Below are 18,468 nucleotides of genomic sequence, written 5' to 3'. Positions count from 1 at the left end.
TACTTTTCTTATTGGAATATATTAATATATTATGATCGCGGCGTTTGGTATAGGTTCTCATGCGATCGTCATGCAAGTGAAAGCGTCGCATCATAATAAAATAAAGTTGTCATCCCTAAAGTATCTTACTTTTCTTATTGGAATATATTAATATATTATGATCGCGACGTTTGGTATAGGTTCTCATGCCGTCATCAAGCAAGTGAAGCGTCGCATCATAATAAAATAAAAAAAGTTGTCATCCCTAAAGTATCTTACTTTTCTTATTGGAATATATTAATATATTATGATCGCGACGTTTGGTATAGGTTCTCATGCCGTCGTCAAGCAAGTGAAACGTCGCATCATAATAAAATAAAGAAGGTGTCATCCCTAAAGCATCTTATTTTTCTTATTGGAATATATTAATATATTATGATGCGACGTTTCGGTATAGGTTCTAATGCCGTCGTCAAGCAAGTGAAACGTCGCATCATAATAAAATAAAGAAGGTGTCATCCCTAAAGTATCTTATTTTTCTTATTGGAATATATTAATATATTATGATGCGACGTTTCGTATAGGTTCTTATGCCGTCGTCAACCAAGTGAAACGTCGCATCATAATAAAATAGAAAAGTTGTCATCCCTAAAGTATCTTACTTTTCTTATTGGAATATATTAATATATTATGATGCGACGTTTCGGTATAGGTTCTCATGCCATCGTCAAGCAAGTGAAACGTCGCATCATAATAAAATAAAAAAGTTGTCATCCCTAAAGTATCTTACTTTTCTTATTGGAATATATTAATATATTATGATGCGACGTTTGAGGTATAGGTTCTCATGCGATCGTCAAACAAGTGAAACGTCATCATAATAAAATAAAAAGTTGTCATCCTAAAAGTATCTTACTTTTCTTATTGGAATATATTAATATATTATGATTCGACGTTTCGGTATAGGTTCTTATGCCGTCGTCAAGCAAGTGAAACGTCCCATCATAATAAAATAAAGAAGTTGTCATCCCTAAAGTATCTTATTTTTCTTATTGGAATATATTAATATATTATGATGCGACATTCCGGTATAGTTCTTATGCCGTCGTCAAGCAAGTGAAACGTCGCATCATAATAAAATAGAAAAGTTGTCATCCCTAAAGTATCTTACTTTTCTTATTGGAATATATTAATATATTATGATGCGACGTTTCGGTATAGGTTCTCATGCCGTCGTCAAGCAAGTGAAACGTCGCATCATAATAAAATAAAGATTAAATTGTCATCCCTAAAGTATCTTACTTTTCTTATTGGAATATATTAATATATTATGATGCGACGTTTCGGTATAGGTTCTCATGGAGTCGTCAAGCAAGTGAAACGTCGCATCATAATAAAATAAAAAAGTTGTCATCCCTAAAGTATCTTACTTTTCTTATTGGAATATATTAATATATTATGATGCGACGTTTGGTATAGGTTCTCATGCGTCGTCAAGCAAGTGAAAGCGTCGCATCATAATAAAATAAAGAAGTTGTCATCCCTAAGTATCTTACCTTTCTTATTGGAATATATTAATATATTATGATCGCGGCGTTTGGTATAGGTTCTCATGCGTGCGTCAAGCAAGTGAAACGTCGCATCATAATAAAATAGAAAAGTTGTCATCCCTAAAGTATCTTACTTTTCTTATTGGAATATATTAATATATTATGATCTTGACGTTTCGGTATAGGTTCTCATGCCGTCGTCAAGCAAGTGAAACGATCGCATCATAATAAAATAAAAAGTTGTCATCCCTAAAAGTATCTTACCTTTCTTATTGGAATATATTAATATATTATGATGCGACGTTTGGTTATAGGTTCTCATGCGTCTTCAAGCAAGTGAAAGCGTCGCATCATAATAAAATGAAAAGTTGTCATCCCTAAAGTATCTTACTTTTCTTATTGGAATATATTAATATATTATGATCGACGTTTGGTATAGGTTCTCATGCGTCGTCAAGCAAGTGAAACGTCGCATCATAATAAAATAAAGAATTTGCCATCCCTAAAATATCTTACTTTTCTTATTGGAATATATTAATATATTATGATCGACATTCGGTATAGTTCTTATGCGTCGTCAAAGCAAAGTGAAGCGTCGCATCATAATAAAATAGAAAAGTTGTCATCCTAAAGTATCTTACTTTTCTTATTGGAATATATTAATATATTATGATGCGACGACGTTCGGTATAGGTTCTCATGCGTGCGTCAAGCAAAGTGAAACGAAGCGCATCATAATAAAATAAAGAAGTTGTCATCCCTAAAGTATCTTACCTTTCTTATTGGAATATATTAATATATTATGATCGACGTTTGGTATAGGTTCTCATGCGTCGTCAAAGCAAGTGAAACGTCGCATCATAATAAAATAAAAAGTTGTCATCCCTAAAGTATCTTACTTTTCTTATTGGAATATATTAATATATTATGATCGACGTTTGGTATAGGTTCTCATGCGTCGTCAAGCAAGTGAAGCGTCGCATCATAATAAAATAAAAGAAGTTGCCATCCCTAAAGTATCTTACTTTTCTTATTGGAATATATTAATATATTATGATGCGACGTTTCGGCATAGGTTCTCATGCCGTCGTCAAGTAAAGTGAAGCGATAGCATCATAATAAAATAAAGAAGGTGTCATCACTAAAGTATCTTATTTTTCTTATTGGAATATATTAATATATTATGATCGCGACGTTTACGGTATAGGTTCTTATGCGCGTCGTCAACCAAGTGAAACGTCGCATCATAATAAAATAGAAAAGTTGTCATCTAAAAGTATCTTACTTTTCTTATTGGAATATATTAATATATTATGATGATTTGTTTGGTATAGGTTCTCATGCCGTCGTCAAAGCAAGTGAAACGTCGCATCATAATAAAATAAAGAAGTTGTCATCCCTAAAGTATCTTACCTTTCTTATTGGAATATATTAATATATTATGATCGACGTTTCGGTATAGGTTCTCATGCGTCGTCAAGCAAAGTGAAACGTCGCATCATAATAAAATAGAAAAGTTGTCATCCCTAAAAGTATCTTACTTTTCTTATTGGAATATATTAATATATTATGATGCGACGTTTCGGTATAGGTTCTCATGCCGTCGTCAAGCAAGTGAAACGTCGCATCATAATAAAATAAAGAAGTTGTCATCCCTAAAATATCTTACCTTTCTTATTGGAATATATTAATATATTATGATGCGGCGTTTGGTATAGGTTCTCATGCGTCTTCAAGCAAGTGAAGCGTCGCATTATAATAAAATAAAAAGTTGTCATCCTAAAGTATCTTACTTTTCTTATTGGAATATATTAATATATTATGATGCGACGTTTCGGTATAGGTTCTCATGCCGTCGTCAAGCAAGTTGAAACGTCGCATCATAATAAAATAAAGAATTTACCGCCATCCCTAAAGTATCTTACTTTTTCTTATTGGAATATATTAATATATTATGATGCGACATTCGGTATAGTTCTTATGCGTCGTCAAGTAAGTGAAACGTCGCATCATAATAAAATAGAAAAGTTGTCATCCCTAAAGTATCTTACTTTTCTTATTGGAATATATTAATATATTATGATCATGACGTTTGATTATAGGTTCTCATGCCGTCGTCAAAGCAAGTGAAACGTCGCATCATAATAAAATAAAGAAGTTGTCATCCCTAAAGTATCTTACCTTTCTTATTGGAATATATTAATATATTATGATGCGACGTTTGGTAAAGGTTCTCATGCGTCGTCAAGCAAGTGAAGCTTGTCGCATCATAATAAAATAAAAAAGTTGTCATCCCTAAAGTATCTTACTTTTCTTATTGGAATATATTAATATATTATGATGCGACGTTTAGGTATAGGTTCTCATGCATCGTCAATAAAGCAAGTGAAGCGTCGCATCATAATAAAATAAAAGAAGTTGCCATCCCTAAAGTATCTTACTTTTCTTATTGGAATATATTAATATATTATGATCGCGATCGTTTGGGTATAGGTTCTCATGCGTCGTCAAGCAAGTGAAACGTCGCATCATAATAAAATAAAGAAGGTGTCATCACTAAAGAGTATCTTATTTTTCTTATTGGAATATATTAATATATTATGATGCGATGTTTGGGTATAGGTTCTTATGCGTCGTCAATAAGTGAAGCGTCGCATCATAATAAAATAGAAAAGTTGTCATCCCTAAAGTATCTTACTTTTCTTATTGGAATATATTAATATATTATGATCGCGACGTTTGATTATAGGTTCTCATGCCGTGCGTCAAGCAAGTGAAACGTCGCATCATAATAAAATAAAAAAAGTTGTCATCCCTAAAGTATCTTACTTTTCTTATTGGAATATATTAATATATTATGATGCGACGTTTACGTTATAGGTTCTCATGCGTCGTCAAAACAAGTGAAGCGTAAAGCATCATAATAAAATAAAAGAAGTTGCCATCCCTAAAGTTATCTTACTTTTCTTATTGGAATATATTAATATATTATGATGCGACGTTTCGGTATAGGTTCTCATGCCGTCGTCAAAGCCAAGTGAAAGCGTCGCATCATAATAAAATAAAGAAGTTGTCATCCCTAAAGTATCTTACTTTTCTTATTGGAATATATTAATATATTATGATTCGACGTTTCGGTATAGGTTCTTATGCCGTCGTCAACCAAGTGAAACGTCGCATCATAATAAAATAAAAAAGTTGTCATCCCTAAAATTATCTTATTTTTCTTATTGGAATATATTAATATATTATGATGCTGACGTTTGATTAGTAGGTTCTTGTGTCAAGTCGTCAACCAAGTAAAGCGTTAAGCATCATAATAAAATAACAAAGTTGTCATCCCTAAAGTATCTTACTTTTCTTATTGGAATATATTAATATATTATGATGCGACATTCCGGTATAGTTCTTATGCCGTCGTCAAGCAAGTGAAACGTCGCATCATAATAAAATAGAAAACTTGTCATCCCTAAAGTATCTTACTTTTCTTATTGGAATATATTAATATATTATGATGCGACGTTTCGGTATAGGTTCTCATGCCGTCGTCAAGCAAGTGAAACGTCGCATCATAATAAAATAAATTAAATTGTCATCCCTAAAGTATCTTACTTTTCTTATTGGAATATATTAATATATTATGATCACGACGTTTGGGTATAGGTTCTCATGCCGTCGTCAAGCAAGTGAAACGTCGCATCATAATAAAATAAAGATGTAAGTTGTCATCCCTAAAGTATCTTACTTTTCTTATTGGAATATATTAATATATTATGATGCGACGTTTCGGTATAGGTTCTCATGCCGTCGTCAAGCAAGTAAAACGTCGCATCATAATAAAATAAAAAAGTTGTCATCCCTAAAGTTATCTTACTTTTCTTATTGGAATATATTAATATATTATAATCGCGGCGTTTGGTATAGGTTCTCATGCATTGGTCAAGCAAGTGAAACGTCGCATCATAATAAAATAAAAAGTTGTCATCCCTAAAGTATCTTACTTTTCTTATTGGAATATATTAATATATTATGATGCGACGTTTCGGTTATAGGTTCTCATGCGTCGTCAAGCAAGTGAAACATCGCATCATAATAAAATAAAGAAGTTGCCATCCTAAAGTATCTTACTTTTCTTATTGGAATATATTAATATATTATGATGCGACATTCGGTATAGTTCTTATGCCGTGCGTCAAGTTAAGTGAAAGCGTCAGCATCATAATAAAATAAAAAAGTTGTCATCCTAAAGTATCTTACTTTTCTTATTGGAATATATTAATATATTATGATGCGGCGTTTTGAATATAGGTTCTCATGCGTCAGTCAAGCAAGTGAAACGTCGCATCATAATAAAATAAAGAAGTTGTCATCCCTAAAATATCTTACCTTTCTTATTGGAATATATTAATATATTATGATGCGACGTTTGGGTATAGGTTCTCATGCCGTGCGTCAAGCAAGTGAAGCGTAAGCATCATAATAAAATAGAAAAGTTGTCATCCCTAAAGTATCTTACTTTTCTTATTGGAATATATTAATATATTATGATGCGACGTTTCCGGTATAGGTTCTCATGCGTCGTCAAGCAAGTGAAACGTCGCATCATAATAAAATAAAGAAGTTGTCATCCCTAAAGTATCTTACCTTTCTTGGGAATATATTAATATATTATGATGCGACGTTTACGGTATAGGTTCTCATGCGTCTTCAAGCAAGTGAAACGTCGCATCATAATAAAATAAAAAAGTTGTCATCCTAAAGTATCTTACTTTTCTTATTGGAATATATTAATATATTATGATGACGACGTTTCAGTATAGGTTCTCATGCGTCGTCAAGCAAGTGAAGCATTAAGCATCATAATAAAATAAAGAATTTGCCATCCCTAAAGTATCTTACTTTTCTTATTGGAATATATTAATATATTATGATGCGACATTCCGGTATAGTTCTTATGCCGTCGTCAAGCAAGTGAAACGTCGCATCATAATAAAATAGAAAAGTTGTCATCCCTAAAGTATCTTACTTTTCTTATTGGAATATATTAATATATTATGATCTTTGACGTTTGGTATAGGTTCTCATGCCGTCGTCAAGCAAGTGAAACGTCGCATCATAATAAAATAAAGAAGTTGTCATCCCTAAAGTATCTTACTTTTCTTATTGGAATATATTAATATATTATGATGCGACGTTTCGGTATAGGTTCTCATGCCGTCGTCAAGCAAGTGAAACGTCGCATCATAATAAAATAAAAAAGTTGTCATCCCTAAAGTATCTTACTTTTCTTATTGGAATATATTAATATATTATGATGCGACGTTTCGGTATAGGTTCTCATGCCGTCGTCAAGCAAGTGAAACGTCGCATCATAATAAAATAAAGAAGTTGCCATCCCTAAAGTATCTTACTTTTCTTATTGGAATATATTAATATATTATGATGCGACGTTTCGGTATAGGTTCTCATGCCGTCGTCAAGCAAGTGAAGACTTTGGTTTGGTATGTTTTAACAACCAATCATGTAACTCTATTGAGTCAAAACATCAGACTGAGGAAATGATTGATAATTAGGATATCAACATGTTTGTTTAGGTGGGGCCCATTTTCCTATTTTCAATCATGTAAAAATTCAAATCAAAAGTGTAAAAAACAGTTTAAAATGGGTCCAAATGATATTGTTTATGATGATAATGCATGCACATTCACAAAGAGTGATAAAGTTGGGTTTTGGATATGAAAGAATGGTTGTTTACCGTTAAACGGGACCCAATGCTGAAATTGGATTTTTGTCTCTTTAAAACACATTCCAACCACTTGAATGCAGCATGCGACGTTTCGGTATAGGTTCTTATGCCGTCGTCAAGCAAGTGAAACGTCGCATCATAATAAAATAAAGAAGTTGTCATCCCTAAAGTATCTTACCTTTCTTATTATTCTTTTTAAACTTTTGCGACAATGAAGTCACACGACGTTACTTTATTAGCAAACTGAAAAGTACTTAATATCTTCCACCCACATCATATCAGTAATACGTTTGGTCTGCGAGCTGTTAGACGACAGGGAAACATTGTACTTCCGGCAAATCTAGGAACTGAGCAGTTCTCAGACAGAAGAGTGGAACAATCCCCCACTGGCAAACATCCAGATCCCTGCTGGGGCGTTGTGTGATCTCACCATGATCGTCACATAAGCGCCATTGATATTACAAACAACAAAATAGGTCCCGAAGTACGTTTGCGTTTAAGTCAGATGCTCAAGGTTTGACGGGTGAGAAAAGTGATTATTGGCCAGGTGATGCATGTTGGCATTGTGTGGCACATCAGGACGGAGTTTCATCTTTTGTTCCATAAACATTTCTTCAAAACGGTGATCCTGAGCAAACCCCGAGTAGTATATTTACATCAGGACGAGTAACGTACACGAGGCAGGTGTTCGGCAGGGATATAAGTTTATATATTTAATAATATGTATGTATGCGCGCTCAAGTGTCTGTGTGTGTGTGTGTGTGTGTGTGTGTGTGTGTGTGTGAGTGAAAGAGATATTGTGCGTGCGTCTGTGTCTCTCTTCGTGTGTGTGTGTGTGTGTGATATATTGTGCGTGCGTCTGTGTCTGTCTCTTCGTGTGTGTGTGTGTGTGTGTGTGTGTGTGTGTGTGTGTGTGTGTGTGTGTGTGTGTGTGTGTGTGTGTGTGTGTGTGTGTGTGTGTGTGTGTGTGTGTGTGTGTGTGTGTGTGTCCCTGAGTTAAGTAGGTTAAAGTACCTACACTGATAATCACAGTCGTGTCTATGAGATAAGTATATATCTATAAGTATCATGGCCGGCAGCACAGATTCATGTACGGGTCAGCGGCCTACCTTTAAATGGCCTTGATGGCCACTGATGCAATGCATTGTGCATGACGTGCGGGATACTACTTCAGACCATTATAACAACCGGGAGTATGTTATGCGTTGGTCGTTCAGTGCTTAAGGGACGCGGCTTTGCACATACAATCTCGAAGCGCCCGAGACGATGGGGACATCCCTGCAACTTTGTCACATAAAACATGTGGCGTATCATTTTTGGCCAATTATCCTCATGTCACCACAATTCATGACCTGTAAGAACATTTGGACATGTCACTCACCCGTTTCTCAATCCTGTCTTCATAACAACAATAGCGAGTCACATTTGGTCGCCATCATGCCAACGCTATCTTAATATTAGGTTCATATCAGACAGATATGAAAATGTCACCTTGAGCAGATGTATATTGAATTTTACTTTTCCTAAAATCTAAAACAATATGAACATTTTTATCATATTTGGACTCACCTGTGCAGACATTTGAAACGGTGAGGACAGCAACGATCAGCAGCAGCTTCATCTTTGTTCGGACATCACACGTTGAGTGATATTACGTAACACTTTGAACGGTCTTACAGAGACCTTGAATCATTATCTAACAAGGTTATATGTTATCACACAACGACCTTGCGTTTATCTGAGTTCGATATCTGGGTTCGATACATGTATGTATGCACATAAACATAAAGACACCAGTAGCAGAATAATCACGAAATTACAACATGAATTCATTACAGTAAGTGAGGATTCTTGGGAAAGGCAGTCAACAAAATGGTCAGAGGTCGTTTAATCTTGAGTGAACTATATGTTGGCCAAAGACATCTTTGCTGAATCTTGCTCAATATAATCTCCTGCTGATTTGACAGACATGCATTGAGTGCATTGTAAGAATGACAATGTCCTCAAATCTTTAACAAATGTGCTTCAGACACATGAAATCCTGGCTCCTGTCCACCTGATCGGTTTGGTCGGCACCATGGATTGTTGGGGACTTGCAGTCGCCTGGAATCCTTCCGGGTTGTCGAGATTGACATAGTGGTTCTTGCTAGCATCATTTCACTGACAGACAGAAGTTTATTCGTAATATCGGCCTCATGGCCTATAATACAGTCACAAACTTTGCCAGTTTCTTGAAACAGTGGTCATAATTTGTATTAGGATCTTACTATAAAAACATAATGTAAAAATGGTGCTATGCAGTATATGACTTGGGGGTTTTGGATTGCAAAATTGACGGCAGAGTGAGTGGGCCTTTGTAGACATTTTGTAATTGTTTGAAGTAACTGTCTCTGTACCGCTGATATTTGTCACCTCGGAAGAATACATGATTCTCAGTTTCTGTTTCTGCGGCATCACAGAATGAACACAAATAGTTCGTACGTGGGGCATCCTCATTAAGTCTGTACATGTTCACTTTGAAGTTGTTATTCGAAATACGAAACTTGATAAGTGCACGGATCAGATGTTTATATTTTAGTTCTGTTATGTAGGTCTCCAGGCAAAGTTCATGTTTAAACTGTGAATGATGGCGGAAAAAGGCAGAGCTGTTGATTTCGTTGTGCCAAGTTTGGTAGGCGATATCCTTCAATCGTTGTTCGAAAGTATACATGAATAGCTGAACGTTAGCAACGCCCTGGTTTAACCAGACATGAGAAAACCCGTTTCTGAATAGTAAGTTTCTAACATTGGATGCCCAATTTGTTCTGAACATTTCATTGTTTATACTCGTCACAATCGAAATGTTATACAAAAGACATTTAGAAATAGTTCTTGTTGTTACATTGCCTGGTCCTCTAACGGTATCAACCAACAACTACGGCCATCAGAGTACAAACAAACCAAGAAGGCATTGCGTTTCAGGGTATGAGTCATTGTAACTCTTCCATTTCGTCTGTTTGCAGTATAAGATAGGCCTTGAACAAAGCAGATAGACAATCGCCTGAACTTGGAGTTGTCAACCTTCTACGGCTAGGACTTCAGCCAAGGAACATGTCAACTGAGATTCATCACTCACCTTGAAGGTGGTGACGTTTGAAATAAGTCTGACCAGATACCAATAATGCCGAATTTGAATAACTCTCGGGTTGTAAGGGATTGTACGGTTAAAATGCATAAATTTGATACATTTTTGGCTTTCTCTTACAAGCATTTATCGCTATAGAGCCAATCAATGTTTTCGCCAAATCCAAGATGGCCGCCAAAATATCCTTAGATGTAGACATTTTGAACATGTTGATTTAAGTTGTTCTTGCATATTTATCATATTTTATATTATTGTACTTCTCTTTCATTTTATCCTTTTGATATTGGTATACTTTGTTTACCATGGTAGTTACCCAAACTAGTTACCATGGTTAAAGCTTATATTGTACAAAGGTTTATGCTTTCAAGTCAAAGTGCACAATACGGCCGTTTGTTGTCACTTAGTGGCTACGCTAATAAAACAACTGTAACTGATGCTTTAAACAAGCCTTCCCGATGTGCGAAAAAGGCATTCATAACAGAATTCGTTAAATCTCCATATGTCGGCAAGAATATGTATCCTACACTACGGCCATGTCTGAAAGGTGTTTCTTAGAGACCATTCATAATTTATGGCCAGGGAGGGTAATGATGATTTTAAGTGGGGTCACCCATTTTGTTCTAGGGAGGTAGGGGTCATCAATTTTGTACACATGTACGGGGGGGCGGCGTCATTGATTTTTGTACATGATATGCAGGTGAGTTTACTTAGTTGTACATAAATTTTAAGGGGTGGGGGGAGGTTCATTCATAGTGTACATGCCTCTCCACAACAATCACATAGGCGGATCCAGAGGGGGGTGCAGGGGTGTGCACCCCCAACCCCCCTTTTGTCCTGAAATTTTGTTAAATGACCATTGGAACTCGGGTGAAAATGAAGTGTGCACCCTCCCTTTTCTCAATAGTGTGCACCACTCCCCACCCCACCCCACCCCACCCCCTTTCTCAAAAGCTGTATCCGCCCCTGAATCATCATGATGGATGCGGGGGGTGAGGGTTGGGCGGCGGACTTGGAGAGGGTTGCGGAAATCAGGAAGATGGACCCACAGAAGTATATAGAGATGGACCCAGGTGATAGTGTATAGTTCGAAAGTGATCGAAACATTTGGGATTCCGCAGCAGATCCTGAAGCCCTTGCATAAAGTTGAAAGATACGACTGATGAGGATTGGATAGTATTTTTTTATCTTCGGGATTCGGGTCAGAATATGACGTATCTACGATGTACAAATGTCTTCAGATATGATGAGAGGAGCCGGGTGAATAGATATAACAGTGACATGTACTTTGGATAAGAGATGAAGCATGTGATGACCAATTTACTTGCCGACATGTAGATGACTTGGAGATAGCAGACAAGGATCCATGAAACGAGAATATATGTTACTGAAATTGTAAATGTACAAAACCTAATGCTCGCCATATTGATAAAAGTACTTTTCTGCTCATCAAGACCGTGAAGATCCGGGTTAGAATTGATCATCAGTAACCCACGCCTGTCGTAATTGCGTAGATTGGTGCTCATGCTATTAATCACAGGATTGTCAGGTCCGGTATCGATTATTTACAGACTGTCGCCATATAGCTGGAATATTGCTGAGTGCGGCGTAAAACTAAAGTCACTCACTCACTGCAACCTCCTACACAGCATCGACGTCAACAGCAGCTCCATGAAACAGAGGTCCCCATCTTGGGATTATCTCATCAGAAAAACAACACCCGTATGTTCAAGGGAATTGTGACAGTATGCCTTTTCTATAATCATGCTTTATATATGGTTCTGATGGAGCAATTGTTTTGATACAACACATTTGTGCTTCTTCCTGGCATATGATATGTTGGATCATCAACTTCGACTTCTGAGGAGCCGCAATCTAGACTGTGTAGAGTTATGTCCCTTAGATGCGACAGAGTCGTATGATAGCAGGTGAACCACGAATCCACGAGTGTTTAAATTTCTTAGTAACATATCTGTGCTTGAGGGCTTCGCCTACAAGTGGTCAACATATAAATTGCCATTATGTCACTCACCAACCCACTCCACTCACTCACTCACTCACTCAACCGTTCAACCACACACTCACTCAACCACAGAAACAGCTCACCCAATCACTCACACACTCTCGACTGCTATCTTATTCCGATATGTGAGACCCATTTCTAGTGACCCCTGTCGTTCTGATCTAATTAATAGTCTATCTGCCGCGGTCCATCGTCGTTAAAGCATTCTCTTGTCACGTTAAAAACACAGGTCCGATTCCCAACATGGGTGAAATGGGTGAGTCACCCTTCCTTGTCATTGCTGGAATATTGCCAAAAGCCGTGTACTCAGTATTATTCCAAATTGTATGTTTTGATGGCTGCATTGTGCAATATAAAATTGATTAAAGACAAAACGATATTCTAATTAATTGAGGAAACCACGTATCATAGAAGCGACGAAACCATTTCCGCATCCATAAGAAATGTCTGCTAAAAGCAGAGTCGATTGCACAATTGTGACTATAACATGAGTATGTTTTTGTTTCAGCAGTATTACAGCCGTACGATATTGGTTGAAAACAAATCGTGTCTGGACCAGACGATCCAGTGATTGTCACCATGCGATACGATGAAAGAGGATGTGTTTATGAATCACTATGAAATAGTGATGATACCAGGTGTTCGCGAAAAGGTGAGCGTATCCTGCCCCACCGGTGGCACCCGTCATAAACATATGCTAAGTCTAGTCATTTGTTCAGCCGAAATAATTCGAGAACTTATGATATAAGGAAATTGCATCGGACATAATTTTTGTCACTGATGCATTAACTTTGGACATTTCCTTCACATGTCTAGCATAAAACTTCTTGAAAGCTTTACGGAGGCATTGGATGTTGTAACCTTGATCAAACAACTTCTGAGCAAGAGTGGCATGAAGCTGCTGGAAATCCCGATAAAAAGACCACGCTCGATTGTGCCTCAAAAGTTGTGAAATGTAAACACCAGAGGGTGGAGTTGTTGGAATATTGCTCGACATGAAAGGGAAGTTGGCTATTGGAAAGTTGAAATCATCCTTTTTGTATACAACAGAACACACATTTATGAGCTATATATTTTCATACAAATTTGATTGCAAACGCTAAATATGTAGATATATTGACCAAGCCGTGAAGCAGTAATTTGTTGATTTTATTTTCAAAGCGCGAGGAGAAGTACTAGCAACAGCAGTATTAACACTTATATCCACACTTACACCTTACACCTTAAAGCACCCACCAGCCACACGACCGTTTTGTGTCAATATGTCCCTGAAGAGATAACAGAGGTTGACTGTATTGGCATCTTAAGTTTCCGCTTTGATCGTTTTGAAGTCGCAGGATTCATGAAGTCTTTCCAGTCATGTCGTAGTAGTTTTTCACAAGCCTTCAGAGCAGAATCGTCGACCTGGGAAAAGTTGTGAAATATAGTAGCCTGTAATCTTGACCAAAATAAACAGAGGCTGAAAAGACTACCATTGCACTTGTCATCGGCTCTAACAGTGGGTTTTGCTACTAGAAAACGGCCAAAGAACACCTCCAGGGGCACGGTGGACACATGCTGTTTGTTACTTTGCTCAACAGCATTCGCTGTATGTGGAGGTTAGAAAAATAAACGATTTTGACAGGAAAACCAGTGATTGATATCATGAGCCTCGATCTACACAATTTTGATACTGGAATATGCCTCACGAACAACTGTATCGCAGCGCCTGTCGAAGAACTGAAATAAGACATGTTCTTACTAAGCACTAAACAGAATACAAAGTAATGCATACACAATGTTGGCGTCCTTCAGTACCGATGCATCTTTCCTTTGTGGACTAAGTATTATATTCTTAAGACTCCAACTGTTCTATTGGTCTGGAATTCGTCTTCGGGCTTGCTGACTTCACCAATGCACGTCATCTTCCCCGATCCTTACATCCATCTTCCCCCATGCCATACATCTCATCTTCCCCAATCCATACATACATCATCATATCATCTTCCACCAATCATACATATCATCTTCCCCAATCATACATCTCATCTTCCCCAATCGTCATACATATCATCTTCCCCAATCCCATACATATCATCTTCCCCAATCATACATGTCATCTTCCACCAATCATACATGTCATCTTCCCCCAATCCTTATACATATCATCTTCCCCAATCATACATATGCATCTTCCCCAATCAATACGTGTCATCTTCCATCCATACATATCATGTCATCTTCCCCAATCATCTTCCCCATCGTACATGTCATCTTCCCCCCAATCATACATATCATCTTCCTTCAAATCATACATATCATCTTCCCCCCAATCCTATCGTCTTCCATCGTCATCTTCCACAATCCTACATATCATCTTCCCCCAATCATACATGCAATGTCATCTTCCCCAATCCATACATATCATCTTCCCCTAATCATGCGTATCGTACATGTCATCTTCATACCCAATCATACATATCATCTTCCCCAATCATACATGTCATCTTCCCCAATCATACATGTCATCTTTCCATTTCATCTTCTCCCAATCCATACATGTCATCTTCTCTTCCCAATCATACATATCATCTTCCTAATCCCATGTCATCTGCCCCAATCGTACATGTGTCCTTTAATCCTTACATGTCATCTTCCCCAATCATGCATGTCATCCTTCTCCCAGTTGCGGATGTCAATCACCACTGGACTAAATGCCCCAGGTTCGATTTGTTACAGACCGCTGCCATACAGCTGGAATGTTGCTGTGAGTGTGGTGTTAAACAATAGCCTGGACCGGGAAATGTTTTATTCAAGTCTCATAAAACGTTTTGCTCAAGTTTCACACTCATGCGCATAACACCTAACACTCATTTTCAAAAGTATTATTTAAAAACAGGTTCGTCGAAAGCCAAATTAAGTTCTTTGTCCTTACTATTACAAAACAACAACACCTTTAAATTTTGAATGATAGTATAAATTTACAAAATGGTTTTGCATCTACGTGGTATGAAAACCTGAACTGATCAAGTGCTGATAAGAGTGAGTGAGTGAGTTTAGTTTTACGCCGCACGCAGCAATATTCCAGCTATATGGCGGCGGTCTGTAAATAATCGAGTCTGGACCAGACAATCCAGTGATCGAACTTGGCATGGAGATGGATCTGCGCAGTGGGGAACCGAGGACATTAATATCAACTAAGTCAGAGAGCCACGACCACCCGATGAAAGCTGTATCATTAGCCATTACCCACTCGAATAGCTATTTCTAGTTGGCTTCATTGTCGGACCACGTGTTGTTTGGCGCACTTTCTTTGGTCCGGTACGTGTATCATACTCGTAAGAGTGTTGACCTATCGTTATCCTTCAACTTGGTACTTACAATGTCCAGTTTTTTGTACTGAGGATGGTGGTGTTTCTTCACAGGGTTGTTGTGTTTGGTGTTGATGGCCATGATGTAAGCCCAGCGTCTTCTGTCACTATTGTTTGCAGTGCTGCTATGCAGGAGGTTGGCGTGGAAGAACAGGGCGTCCCCTTGGAACAGGAAGGTATAACGTACACTACCTCGAATAATGTACACTACCTGGTATAATGTACCGTTACCTGGTATAATGTACACTACCTGGTATAACGTGCACTACCTCGGTATAATGCCACACTATAGCCCTCGCCTCGTATAATGTACACTACCTCGGTATGTCACTGTACAATACCTCATTATAATGTACACTACCTCGGTATACTGTACACTACACCTGGTATAATGTACACTACCTCGTATAACGTACACTTACCTGGTATAATGTACACTACCCGGTATAATGTACACTACCGTATAATGTACACTACCTGGTTATAATTGTACACCGCTACCGGGTATAATGTACACTACCCTCGTATAGTATACACTCACCTCATATAATGTACACTACCTGGTTATAATGTACACTACCTGGTATAACGTACACTGCCTCGTATAATGTACACTACCTGGTATAATGTACACTACCTGGTATAATGTACGCTACACTCGCCGTATAATGTAATACCACCTCGTATAATGTACACTACCTGGTATAATGCACACCGCCTCGTATAACGTGCACTACCCTGCAGTGGCAGCGTACTAATCATACACTACATATATTACCGCAGCATAATGTTTTCATACGCCTGTATAATGTACACTACCTCGTATAATGTACGCTACCTCATTATAATGTGCACTGCCTCGTATAATGCCTACGCCATCACCTCACTACCTCCGTATAAATGATACACTACCTCGTATAATGTACACTACATGGTATAATGTACGCACTACCCCGTATAATGTACACTGCACTCCCGTATAATGTACACTACCTCGTATAATGTACACTGCCTGGCGTTATAATGTACTTACCACCTCGTATAACGTTACACTACCGTATAATGTACGCCGCACCTGTATAATGTACACTACCTCGTATAACGTACACCACATAAATTATAATGTACACTACCGCCGTGGTATAATGTACACTACCCCTCCGTATAACGTACAACTACCTGGTATAATGTTACACTTACCGCGTATATAATGTACACTTCCTCGTATAATGTACACTACCTCGTATAACGTACACTACCTCGTGTAATGTACACTACCTCGTATAATGTACGCTTACCTTAATTATAATAATGCGTTACCTGTTTATAATGTACACAAACCCAAGCATAATCTACACTACCCTCCTTATAACGGCGTACTACCTGTTATAATGTACTTCACCGCGTATAATGTACGCTACCTCGTATAGTAATACACTACTCCCTCATTATAACGTACACTCACTCGTGTAATGTACACTACCTCGTATAATGTACTTTCACCTCGTATAATGTACGTTGCCTGTTATAATGTACACTACACCTCGTATAATGTACACTACCCTCGTGCAATGTACACTACACCCTCGTATAAAGTACACTCACCTGGTACTTAAAGTAATACTTTCCACCTCATTATAGCGTATACTACCTGGTATAGCGATACACTACCCTGGTTTAATCAATACGCTACCTGGTATAACGTGCACTACCTCATATACATGATAATGCACTACCTCATTATAGCATTACACTGCATAATAAAATGTACGCTACCTCATTATGGCGTACACTACCTGTTATAACCGTGCACTTCCACCTCGTGTATAATGTGCACTACCCTCATTATGGTGGCTGCGCTACCCTCGTAGAATGTACACTGCACCTCGTAGCAGTACGCATACCGCCATTTATAGCATTACGCTACTCATTATATTAGTACTTTCTACCTCGCGTATAGCGTACGCTACCTGTTATAATGTACACTACTCTGCTATTACGTACACTACCTTGCATAATGTACACTACCTCGTATAATGATTTCAGACTGTACATAAAGAGCTTCAATTTGATGCCACAGTGCCCAAATGAATACTAATTGTGGCTGATTTTGTCAGTAAATGCAATTTCCTGTTTCATTAACTGTTTGATGCATTTATATATTGACTTGTCTCTAAATATCATTATGTATGTAATATGTTTATAACACTTGTAAGAGGATAGTTTGGAAAAATATTGTTTGTCAAGTTTAAATAGGAGTCTCGACCTGATGATAACAGTGTCAACATACCCGGTTCCATTTCGACATACTCAGGGGGCACACAGTTTTCCAGTTGACTGACTCTTTCTAAATCGGCCCCAGTCTGGCCGCCAACAACGCAGTGGTCAATCCAAATCCACACTTATGGGAGCCCCTTCAATTACCTGGACAACACGACAGGTCATCGTTTTTCAGACATATCTGGTATCCTTAGGCTTAAACATCAGTGTGGTTGATTATGTTATACTCGCTGCCTTTATGCATTGACACAATGCTTACTTGTTTGAAAACTGTCTTGGTTCCAAGAAGGCGACGAGGACTGTGTCTTTCTGCTGTAGACACATATGGCTACAGAAGGTTCCACGCATCATTGATGAGAGGGTTCACTCGAGGGAGTTTCATACACAGCGGGGCGCAGATTGGGCGAGCTGGCTAAGGG

At 37.8% G+C, this 18,468-nt stretch overlaps 1 long non-coding RNA gene across 1 annotated transcript; it reads right to left on the bottom strand.

Moving 5' to 3' along the window:
• Window positions 1-13,785: 13,785 nt before the first annotated feature.
• Window positions 13,786-18,117, bottom strand: LOC124286653. The gene is made up of 3 exons (XR_006901086.1): window positions 18,060-18,117; window positions 15,780-15,931; window positions 13,786-13,823 (listed from the first exon to the last, which is right to left on the bottom strand). It is a non-coding gene; the product is annotated as an uncharacterized LOC124286653 (long non-coding RNA).
• Window positions 18,118-18,468: the final 351 nt, after the last annotated feature.

Source organism: Haliotis rubra, unplaced genomic scaffold, assembly GCF_003918875.1.
Source record: "Haliotis rubra isolate DU_JTF1 unplaced genomic scaffold, ASM391887v1 Scf1100, whole genome shotgun sequence".
Lineage (NCBI taxonomy): Eukaryota > Metazoa > Mollusca > Gastropoda > Lepetellida > Haliotidae > Haliotis > Haliotis rubra.
This window is presented reverse-complemented; position numbering and strand designations above follow the sequence as displayed.